Here is a 13,099-nt window from a genome sequence, read left to right on the forward strand (position 1 = left end):
TAAATCTATACTCAATGACAGCAAATTTCTCTTCGTCAGAAACACTTTTTTTACCATTGCAAGTCCATATTTTATATCCTCCCTACTTGAAGAATAATTAGTTATTTTCCTTCATAAGGAGGAAATCGCATTTACTACTGTAAATGTCTGATTTCCTAACCTAATTCCCTCAGCATCGCCTGATTTAATTCGACTACATTCCATGTTCATCTCATATTCTCCTTTCAAGACACTGTCCATTCCATTCAAATGAGCTTCCAAGTCCTTTGCTGTCTCTGACAGAATTGCAATGTCGTCGCCAAGACTCGAAGTTTTTATTTCTTCTTCGCGAATTCCTGTTCCAAATTTTTCTTTTATTTCCTTTACAGCTTTCTCAATATACATATTGAATAACATCAGGGATAGGTTACAACCCTGTCTCACTCCATTCTCAACAACTGCTAACTTTTCATGCTCCTCGACTCTTGTAACTGCAGTCTGGTTTTTGTACAAATTGCAAATAGCCTTTCGTTCCCTGTATTTTACCCTTTGCCACCTTCAGAATTTGAAAGAGATTATCTCTGTCAATATTATCAAAAACTTTCTCAAGGTCTAAAAATGCTAGAAACATAGGTTTGCCTTTCCTTAATCTGTCTTCTAAGATAAGTCGTGAGGTTGGTATTCTCTCGCGTGTTTCTACATCTCTACGGAATTCAAACTGATACTCACCGACGTCGGCTTCTACCAGTTTTTCCATTCGCTTGTAAAGAATTCGTGTTAATATTTTGCAGCATTGATTTTTTAAACTGTTGCTTCGGTAATTTTCACAGCACTCAACACTTGCTTTCTTTGGGAATGGAATTATTATATTTTTCTTGAAATCTAAAGGTAGTTAGCCTGTCTCATTACATTTTGCTCACCATATTGTAGAGTTTCGTCATAGCTCGCTCTCCCAAGGCTATCAGCAGTTCTAATGGAATGTTGTCTAGTCCCCGGTCCTTGTTTCGGCTCAGGTCTTCCAGTGCTCTGTCAGATTCTTCATGCAGTATAATATCTCCCGTTTCGTTTTCATCTACGTCCTCTCCCACTTCCATAAAATTTATCTTAAGAATATCGCTCTAGAATAGATCCCCTAAGTACTCCTTCCACCTTTCTGCTTCCTCTTTATTGCTTAGGACTGGTTTCCCATCGGAGTTCTTGATATTCGTACAGGTGGTTCTATTTTCTCCAGAAGCCTCTTTACTTTTCCTGTAGGTAGTACCTGTCTGACCCTTAGTGACATGCCTCTATATCCTTACATTAGTCCTGTAGCCATGCCTGCTTCGCCATTTTGCACTTCCTGTCGCTCTCATTTTTGACGCGTTTGTACTCCTTTTTCACTGCTTCGTTTACAGCATCTTTATATTATCTCCTCTCATCGGTTAAATTCAATATCTCTTCTGTTACCCAAGGATATCTATTTGTCCTCGTATTTTTACCCATTTGATGCTCTGCTACCTTCAATAATTCATCTCTCAAAGCTACCCATTATTCATCTACCGTATTTCATTCCCCTGTATTTGTCAATCGTTCCCTAATGCTCTCTCTGAAACTCCCTACAACCTCTGCTTTTTTCAGTTTATCCAAGTCCCATCTTCTTAAATTCCGACATTTTTGCAGTTTCTTCAGTTTTAATCTACAGTTCATAACCAACAGATCACATCTGCCCCTAGAAAAGTCTTACAATTTAAAACCTGGTTTCTATATCTCTGTCTTAACATTCCATAATCTATCTTAATCTGTTTGAAACCTTTAATTGTCTCCAGGCCTCTTCCACGTATACAGCCTTCTTTCATGCTTCTTTAACCAAGTGTTAGCTATGATTAAGTTATGCTCTGTGGAAAATTTTACCGGTTGCCTTCATTTTTCATGCCTTAAACCGGTCCATATTCACCTACTACATTTCCTTCTCTTCTTATTCCTACTATCGAATTCCAGTCCGTTACGACTATTCAATTTTCTTCTCCGTCAACTATCGGAATAATTCCTTTCACTGCATCATAAATTTCTTCATCTCTTCGTAATCTGCGGAGCTAGTTGTCATATAAATTTGTACTACGATGTATTTCGCTTGGGCTTCGTGTCTATCTTGATTACAATGATGCGTTCACTATGCTGCTCGTAGAAGCTTATTTGCGCTTCTATTTTTTATTCATTATTAAACCTTCTCGTGCATCATCTTATTAGATTTTGAATTTATAACCATGTATTCATCTGGCCAGAAGCCTCATTCCTCCGGCCACTGAATTTTACTAACTTTTTCTGTAAAGGTGGTGTGTGAGGCTGTAAAGTCACATCACAGCGAGTCACAGGAGCGAGAAGGCATTCAGTTTCGGTGTACACTTGAAACGGGCATCGCTCCTGATGATGAGCATTTTTGAATTTCGTGAATTTGTTTTCCTCAGTAGTCATAACTACACTAATAGATGGGCTGCTATAACGTCTCTGAGAAAAAATAATTGAGACACCTTAAGCAAACATGCTTTACACAATCACCGGTTCAAAACTGGGAGAAAAGTTGGAACATGTCTTTCATCCGAACATAATGATAATTGCCTTTCCGCGTATATTTCTCATCGGAAAACAAGTGCATGTTTACATGTATCTTACGCTCACTGGCAAATTTTGAAAAATGGAGTGGACCGAGGACTGTATGCTTGCCCTACTCATCTAACTGGCTTTTTTTTCTCCAGGCCATTATCACTAACCTACATTCCAGTATTATGCGTCTTAAATTTAGGTATGTCCAGGAGTTTCATGGGGAACTGGATCCATCAAAGTTATGACGCTTACGAAGGTTACTACCCGTTCTGTATCGAGATGTGCGCAGCGGATGATCCTTACGATTGCAATCTCCTTAGCAAGCCACGTTTGACTACGGAAAACAAGTTTGATCGGTTTTATTTTCAACATTAGTACATGCCCTCTTATCAGCTGTCCTTAGGGAGCTTGATATAACTGGACTCTCCATTTACTGGGTTACTGGCGTATGTATGGACGTGTTGTATTTAGTTGAGTGCTTTACCTTCCACTCTAAATTCCATATCGGAAGATTGGGAATGTATATCTCTCAAGGCGGATTCATGAAACCACTCGGTGAATGATTTGCTGCATGTTATGAGACAGTTCCCATCCCTCACCCCCCCCCCCCCCAAAGGTAATAATGACTTGTCTCTTCAACTCCAGAGGCGGCGCAGATCATTAACAGTCTTGAGGAGCACCGTTTCCACAATAGGAGGGCAAGCTCTTAGAAACCAAACATGGTAGTGGTACCCTGTTGCCAGATCTTCGGATCCAGTGATTGAGATTCTCTCCTCAAAGGCGTCTGGAATCACAGAAAGTTCTAATTGCAGTATTGTGTCACCTGTTGGTGATGGTGAGGTGGACAGAGGTACATGCCAAGGCTCACATACATTGCAAGGTCGGCGATTCTGACAAGGATGTCAGAACAGTGGGAGTAATCTGGCTGCAGCAACAGCTCTTGATGCTTTTGCTGTAGGGCTGACGAGCTAGCGTGGGGTGGTAGCTCGCTGCTCCATCTACACATGCCTGAGCAGTTGTAGGCACCCGCGGCGGTGGCCATAACCTCTCGTGCCACAAGCAGCGATGTTCTTGCCGGTGAGGTGTATCACACCGGGCCACACCTCGACGTAGCGGGCTTAACCGCCACAGGTACCTGCGTCACGGCATACTGCGGCTGTGGAGACGTAACCACTGTAGGATAACGAAACGTTTAAGTACATCGCTGGTGGTCCAAAGAAAGAAAGCGTACAAATGATCACACTACCATTTTACATAGGCATAGTGAGTAAATACCTTCCCCACTCTGGGTCCATGGCGCGTGCATTTCATCAACACTGTCGTGTATCTCTACCAGCCCTTCAGGAAAGTCACCCTTCTCTAAAACGGCAAGGTCACGATCCCTTTGCAGCTCTTCTTCCGGAGCTATCTCTGTGATCCATTCAGACATTTCTTCCTCGTCAGAACCTATTTGCCGGAAAAACGCAATAAATTGGAAATTCTTTTTTTTCCCACTTACATGGCTGCTCAGTTGTCTCATTGAGTGCTGGAGCCTGTTGCGGGTGGTGAGCAGTCTCCAGCTGTTTGTCTACGGCGTCTAGTGCCTCTAGAATTATTACTGTAACAAAACAGAACACAATTTTACTAATAATACCACTACTACTAGTACATATATATTTTTTTCTGTACTTAAGAATCAGTCGCTGCTGTGTTTTCTCTGCTGGAGGCTGTTCATACAGCATGTGGGTGATGTATTTTTTCAGCCTGCAGCATTGCCACAACATTGGCTTCCATTTCAGCCGTGTAAGCTATAACAAGGACATGAAATAACCCACTGATACAATGCAATAACAAATTACGCTACTATCATGAAGATTTTTTTTTACATACTCACATGGCAGTTCTGGTTGTGGACTTTCTGCAGGGAGAGTTCGCTCCTCCACCTCCTCCCATCTTGCCCATCATCCCAGGATAAAATCGTGGAGCTGCATTGTAACAAGGGAAAAGAAACAGAAATGCTAATGATAATTTTTCAACACACGACATTTTTTCACGATTTATTCACCATAACTACATATTTACAACATGGCAGTTCGTATTCTTTAATTGTAGGCCCCTTCTGGTTGACGCTGATGGTACAGTTGGTGTGCTTTATTTTTCCCTAAAATAGCCGACACAAACAGACACAAGCAAACACACAGGTTAACTGACGATGGCAGAATGAGAGCGACTGCCGTGCGATGAGGGTTTATGTGACATCCCCCTCCACCCACCATCTCACCCAGGGAACCAATAGCATTGCGGTATTCCATCGCACCTGCTGATGATCGCTCATCTGAGCATATAGGACAACTTGGTGCTGCTCTGCTGGCTACGGATATTGCGTGTTTTTGTGTGATCGTACTGCCACACGCTGGAAATAGCCACGAAATATTGCGTATGCCATTGTATTCTACAGATTTTCACAACAAGCGATGTGAAAACGCGTGTATGGTCCGATTTCTTCTGTCTTCGAAAGTAACTCGTATAACATGGAGGAATCTATATTTTGCATGAGCAGTTCGAAGTATATTTACAAAACAAGATCGCCGTTTCGGCTTTTTAAACTGAGGAGTCTATGCCAAGACTGGTACTCAGGAAGTCGAGGCTTATGGCCATCGCTAGTGGCAGCTCAACATCAGGATGCCTCATCAGGTACACAATGCACTGTGTAGATGGCGCTGTACTAGACTTTAGGAGACTGCTCAGTTCTGTTTTTTCCTTGAGACACTGTGTCGAGGTAAGATAATGAGCAGTACTTTTGTAAGAAATATCTTATTATAAATGTGGATGTGACTTGTGAGTCGCAAATACGTTGGGATAGTGGGTGGCTGAAGTAATATTATTACTCATACTAATGTTGCTCGCAGCAGCGATTCACTTGTAGATCTGCAGGAGTCTACTCCTCTGTATTTCAGTGATAGCTTGCTCTCCTATCATTATGGCTCATCCTTCCCAAATAGGGCTAAAAGCTATAATAGCTGGAGGAACTCTTTAATGTTAGAGTAAAAGCGAATATATCCTCTCCACATCCAGCAGTTATTCACTTGTACGTTAGCAGGAGGCTATTCCCCTCTATTTCAGTGATAGCTTGCTATCCTGTTATTATTATTACCCATCCTTCCCTAACAGGGCTATCCGCTAGACTGGCTGGAGCAACTTTCTAGCGCTAGACTAATAGCAAAAATTTCCACTCGAAATCCAGCAGTTATTGGTGAATCTTGATGGAGCTACTGTCTAGTGCTCAATCAATTGCAAATCAAATTGTTTAAATAAACAATATTCTACACTATGTACAAAGACTTACGTGCATCATATCTGGCAGATCAGCACAGACTGATGCTACCTCTCAAATGAAGTGGCGGAGAGGGGAGAGGGGAGTGGTGAGGCCCAATACTGCCCTCTAGTGGTGGTGGTGTAAACTAGTTAGTCTCCAAAACTCAAGACGAAGACACAGAATTGGATATTCCCACCAATAAACTTAAATTTCCAGCCAAAATTTCAGTATCCCGACATTTTAGGGGAGGGGTGGGGAGGGGAGGGATGGGGTGGGGTGGTGGATGCTACGTGGGGAAAACCCACGATGTCTTCAAGAATCAGGGGTAATTAATGGATCAATTAATTAATTATCATAATTAATTGGACATCAAAAGTGGCATAGAACCCAGGTTAGCCTGCTACTATCAAGACATCTTACCAAAACCTCTGAAGCTGTGATCTGATTTGATTGATTATAGACGGTTTTTGAAAGCCTGCGACTGTGAAAACAATATGTTTGTTTCTAAATAAATCTTCTGCTACCAGTCACGGTTTTTCTTTATTTTACTTTTCGCACGACGGATTTCGGGAAATGATTCCGATTTTCAAGTGCGTTTTTTGTCTGTATTAAGCCATTTCTAATGATGTTGTCAATGTGTGAGAGTCTGCTTTATTTCGTTGACTTTTACTGCAATACTTAAGAAGCACGCGAATTTTTTAGTTGGGTATCTGCTCTACTTCACCAAAAGAATCGATACCTTGCTAAAAAACCGCTTGTTTCTTACATATTGCAGTAAAAGTCAATGAAAAATAGCAGACTGTCACACATTGACAACATCAATAGAAATGGCTTAATGCACATAAAAAACGCACTTGAAAATGGGAATTATTTAAACGCGTCGTGCGAAAACTAAAATAAAGAAAAATCGTGACTGGTAGCAGAAGATTTATTTATAAACAAACCCTCCGAAGCTGTGATTGTGAAGAGTGGACCCTGCAAAACAGGGAAAGAATTGGAAGTGATTGGGAAGTAGAGAGCTAGAAAAGCCACAATGACATCCCATGACGAAAGAAAATCCAGTGAACAAATATAAAAAGAAATTAATTTAAAAAGAGTATTGAAACTTCCTGGCAGATTAAAACTGTGTGCCGGACCGAGACTCGAACTCGGGAACTTTGTCTTTCGCGGGCAAGTGCTCTACCAATTGAGTGAAAATCTTATACTCGAAACATCCCCCAGGCTGTGGCTAAGCCATGTCGCTGCAAAATCCTTTCTTTCAGGAGTGCTGTTTCTGCATGATTCGCAGGAGAGCTTCTGTAAAGTTTGGAAGGTAGGACGCGAGGTACTGGCGGAAGTAAAGCTGTGAGGAGGGGGCGTGAGTCGTGCTCGGGTAGCTCAGTTGCTAGAGCACTTGCCCGCGGAAGGCAAAGTTCCCGAGTTCGAGTCTGAGTCCGGCACACAGTTTTAATCTGCCAGGAAGTTTCATATCAGGGCACACTCCACTGTAGAGTGAAAATCTCATTCTAGAAAGATTATTGATGAGAATGACAGACAGAAAAGGGTCTGAATTAACTGCATATTAGATTATACTTAGCTCCTTCACATAAATCATCTTGGGAGGAGAAGTGCTGGAAACAAAATCAAGGTTTTGGCTCAAAAGTTCCCTAGTGAAATGTGTTATCAGCTTAATGAACTGCTGCAACTAGAGCCCAGTTGTGAAGACGACGAGACAGAGAATGCTGCACCGAAAAGATATTACCTTTGGTGTCTGATAATGATGATCATGATAATGATAACTGGTCTTGAGCATTTAACATGGAAATAATTCCACACCAGATATCTGTTACTGGATTAGTGTGATAGCCGTTTCAACGTATATAGTATATGCCGTATCTGAAGACTACTACCGATAACAAGCTAAATGGAAATATTAGAAATAATTACATGTTGAAAGCACCTTAAACCAAAGGATGTAAGAGCTGGAAAGGATAAGAAATACATCAGTATGGGCCACGCCTGCGGCAATTACGCGCGTCACAGGTGCGAGCGGGTCCCGCCCCCTGGGAGATTAGGCCACAATGGCCGCGCCCCACTGCCGTCCCGAGATAAGCTGGGCCGGACCGACTGCCTCCTTTGTCGGAGGCGGCGGAAGCGGCGCGCAGCCGGACTAAAGGAAAGGAAAGGAGAGCAGAGCGGAGACCTTCCCTCGGGAACTCGGCTTGGGCCGGCGAGCGGCATTTAGATGGCGGTGGCATTGTGGTTTCTTGGCACAGATGTCTGTGGCGGCGCCACCGCGAGGGCCGCTGAATGCCAAGCAGGTAGGCCGGTGGTGCCAGAGGGCGGGGGGCGCAACTCCCCCCCCCCCCCCCCCCCCACACCGCCCACAACGGCAAAGGCCGCGCCACACAGCGCTCGCTATCAGGCTCGGCCTATTAAATTTCTGCACACCTACTGCCTGTGGTGCAGTGTGCGAAATTCGTTGGTTATATGCGAAATGTGCGTCGCGTAATATGATATTAGAGGAAAATCATAATGGATGCGGGAGACATGGAGTGAAATGGAAACCTGTACTTATGGAAGGGTTACTGTTCTAAAATAACATTTTTTTTCACGTTAAGCGTATTGCAGTTTAACGGATTTTGAACAACAGGTGTGTCTCACATTAATTATCGAAGCTTTATCAGGTGTACTGATTCTGTTTTATGTGTGCATTATTTATGAAACACCACTGATGATTTATCGGATTTACCGCTTGGTGCCGGCCTTTGTGGCGGTGCGGTTCAACGCGCTTCAGTCTGGAACCGCGCGACTGCTAAGGGCATGGATGTGTGTGATATCCTTAGGTTAGTTAGGCTTAAGTAGTTCTAAGTTTTAGGGGACTGATGACCTCAGACGTTAAGTCCCATAGTGCTCAGCGCCATTTGAACCATTACCGCTTGGTGAGCTACGAAGCTGTCAATTACAGTTCTTAAGAAATACCGGATCCAAATACGTTTATAAGTATTTCTATTTATGTCAATATACGTCTCAGACTTTCACCAATCTTCAGTTAGCGTATTACATACCAAATCCTCAATTCGATCAACGTTAAAAACATCAACACAAACACTTGGATGCTACAGCCACATTTTCATTCTATTTGCTGTAGCTCCTATTTTTGTGCATTGCACAAGCAGAATGTGTTTTTGTGCCAAGCTTATAAATGCTGTAAATGGGAGCAATAATAAGTGCAGTGCAAAGGCATTTCTGTAATCCGTATGCGTATTTATCGACGAGCTAATTGAAGATTGAAATCTATATCATTGCTATTGAGGAAAAGCAAAAGTCTGAAACGCGTGCTCAAACAAATGAAAATACGTGGAAACGTGACTGGTTGCTGTATTTCTTACAGTAATACAACCATTGTTGCTGCTGTGTGAACAAAAGCGAATCTGCTATGGCACCAGAAGAAACGATTAATTTTCTACATTAAAAAAAAACACTTAAAATTTAAAAACAAATTCCCGCAAAAAATTATGGAATTTATTGGCCTACTCAATGTAGTTACCGAGATATAGAATTGAAGGCGTTAATCTGAGATTCTAAACATGAAAAGAAAGTGTTAATCTATGGGTGTACCCAAAACAGCTATAATTAACTTGTAAGTAGGCTGATTAGGTTTTTATATTGGTAACGCCACGTAGCGCTCTGTATGAGAATCACAGGCTGTGCTGTGTGCAGCCTGTGGCTGGTTAGCATTGTTGTAATATTCGCTATTGTAGTGTTGGGCAGTTGGATGTTAACAGTGCGTAGCGTTGCGCAGTTGCAGGTGAGCCGCCAGCAGTGGTGGATGTGGCGAGAGAGATGGTGGAGTTTTGAGAGCGGATGATCTGGACGTGTGTTCATCAGGGACAGTAAATTTGTAAGACTGGATGTCATGAACTGATATATATGTTATGACTTTTGAACACTATTAAGGTAAATACATTGATTGTACTTTGTCAAAATCTTTGATTTGCTAACTATGCCTAGCAGTCGTTAGTGACTTCAGTAGTTAGAATCTTTCATTTAGCTGGCGGTATTTGGGCTCGCTGTATTGCAGTAATTTCAGTAACGAAGATTTTTGTGAGGTAAGTGATTCATGAAAGGTATAGGTTATTGTTAGTCACGGCCATTCTTGTGGGGATTATTAAAAGTCAGATTGCGTTGCGCTAAAAATAATGTGTGTGTGTCTTTTCATGCCATTTACTTCTGATGTCTTTCCAAATCGGATCTTTATCTTGTTCATGAACAATGTTCTTCAAAGATGTGGTGATGAAGTTTTCAAATGCGAATTTCTGAATGTAAAGAATACTGAAATCTTTCTAGAGGTTACCTTCTGTGTTACTTTCCTCAAGCCTAGTCGGTGCGTGTGACAGTGCGTCAGCAACAATGTTTTGCTTGTGGGGAATGTAGACTATTGTGAAGTGGAATTCTTGCAGAAACAATACCTAACGTTTTAACCCGTCATGATTTAATTTTGAAGACATAAGAAATTGTAATGCACGATGATCACTGTATACTTTTACGTGCATACCATAAAGAAAGAAAGGGAATTTGTTAAATGCCCAAACGATAGCTAAAGCTTCTAATTCAGTAATGGAATAATTTTTTTCAGATTTTGTTAGCTCTCGGCTAGCAAAAGCAATGGTTTTCTGAGCAGTAGTGTCATTTCCTATGTCTTCTTGAAATAAATGGGCACCAAGACCTACTTTAGAAGAATCTGTGCTAGGGCAGAAATCTTGTGACAGATCTGGATGAGCTAGGATTGGCGCGTTAAGTAGTGCTTCTTTCAAAGAATTGAATTCCAGCTGTGCCTGTTCGTCCCAATTCCAATAGTATTTTTTGCAGTGAGGGAACAAAGTTTTGGTGTAACTAGAATGATCTGGCTGAATGCCTTCAGAAGAAATAATATGTCCCAAAAGCCTCACCCTTGACCTACCGAATTCAGACTTCTCCAAGTTAACTGTAATTCCAGATTCTGCAAAGATACGTTACAAACTGTTGAGGATGCTGTTGTGGCGTAGCAAGACAGCCACGCCCCGGAAGTAGCCGAAAGGCACGCGTTTAGTTTACACAGGCAAGAGATAGGTCTGCAACAGGATACGTAATGAATGCTATAAAGAAAAGTACGTAGCTTCTGGAATACTTAACTTTAATCCATCCTTGGTACATCGCTATTGACGATATAAGTGAGACTCCATAGATACATGCATTGTTACTAATGGCGCCTTGCTAGGTCGTAGCCATTGACTTAGCTGAAGGCTATTCTAACTATCTGCTCTGCAAATGAGCGAGGCTTCGACAGTGTGCATCGCTAGCTACGTCGTCCGTACAACTAGGGCGAGTGCTATTCCGTATCTCGAGACCTGGCTTGTGGTGGCGCTCGGTCTGCGATCACACAGTGGCGACACGCGGGTCCGACATGTACTAATGGACCGCGGCCGATTTAAAGCTACCACCTAGCAAGTGTGGTGTCTGGCGATGACACCACAGATGCGATTATGTTGTTCCCATGAGGCTTCTGCTATTAGAATATCATCCACATATTAGGTGATGTGACGTTTTAAGAAATCAGGTAATATGGAATTTAGCCCGCGAATGAATGCTGCCGAAGAAATGTTCAAACCAAAAGGAAGTTTCCGAAATTGATAACAAACGCCGAAACAAAGAAAAGCTGTGTATTTTCTGCATTCTGGATGAAGTTCGATCTGATAAAAGCTGGATCTGAGATCAATGGAAGACACTTTTACACCATTAAAATTTTGGAGAAGTTCTTCCAACGTTTGTGGCCTGTCTGTTTCAGGAATGATGATAGTATTGATTCGTCTCGAATCTAAGACAAGCCTGATCGATCCATTTTTCTTCTCAACAACATGTAATGGATTGTTGTATGGGCTAACTGCAGGCTCAATAATGCCCTCGTCAAGCATAGATTGTATTTCTGTTCTAACACGGTCCCTATAATGTGCCGGAATTACGTATGGTCTAACACAAAATTTAGTATGCTCACGAACAAGAAATTGGTATTGAAATCCCTTGATTGTTCCTGTTTTGTGACTAAAAACTGTGGAATGTGCTTGTAAAATCTGAAAAAGGTCCTCCGTATCATTGTCATTATAATTCTCAATTGTTTGAATTTTACTCGGAATTAACTCATTAGTATCAAATACGCCTTCGATATCATCCCTGTCAATACTTGCAGAGCGATTGTTAGTGTCAAGTTCCGTCGAAAATTCCGAACTGTTGTCTAACAGGAGGTAAAGCCGATTAATTTCCTCGTCATGTTTTGAGAACCAATCTTCAAATTTCAAAGCTATTGGCTTACCTTCTTTCTCTAAACTTATTTCAGCATCGCGAAAGTTTAAGATTTCTTTGTATTCATTCAAAAAGTCTACTCCCAATATAATTTCCGTCCACAAAAATGGAACAAGAGGAAAGTTCATAGAGAAGCTGTGGCTTTGACAGAAGAATTCTAAGTTGGTTTGTTGGCATTCATCTACACTTTTTCCAACGATTGCACCTTGTAATTTAATCTTACGTAACGGAAGTATAAGTTTATTGCTATTCTTTTGTGTACGTTATCTGTACTATTATGTTCTTTAATGATGTATTTTGTACCTTCGTTATTGTATTCTCGTGTTATAAAATTGTAATTGTCACCAGTTCATCAAATTAAGTAACTTGTAAGCATTCATTCCACTGCACACATTCCTGTGGGTCATAGTACATGCACAATATGTGAAAAAAAGAGGACTGTTAGTGATTAAAGTGTGTTAATAATTCAGAAAGGGACTGATTAACAGCATTGCTGGTTCTAAGGACAATTCCAAAATCTTTGTGAGTGCTCAAGTTGTGGTTACGGACTTGCTATATTCTCCGCAAGACTCTCCAATGGTGATTGTGCACCTGCACAGTCGCAACAGACGGCTGCTGGCCGTCTCTACAAGGACTTCAGTGGGTCTGCACCTTTGATGACCCACCAATACCATTATTTCTACAAGGACTGCAGTGGGTCTGCACCTCTGGTGGCCCACCGATACCATACTCTCTACTAGGACTGCAGTGGGTCTGCTCTGTGATGACCTACCTACCAATATACTTCAAAACTTCGACTGACTATGCTATGGGTTTGCTCTGTTGTGGACCATTACCTGTCTGCATGTCAAGAGTCAGCATTACCTTTCTGTTGGAAGGACAAAACTACTTCTTCATGACTGCTTGGAAATCCACTACTTCCGTGTG

This window comes from Schistocerca serialis, chromosome 7 (assembly GCF_023864345.2).
Source record: "Schistocerca serialis cubense isolate TAMUIC-IGC-003099 chromosome 7, iqSchSeri2.2, whole genome shotgun sequence".
NCBI classification, from domain to species: Eukaryota; Metazoa; Arthropoda; class Insecta; order Orthoptera; family Acrididae; genus Schistocerca; species Schistocerca serialis.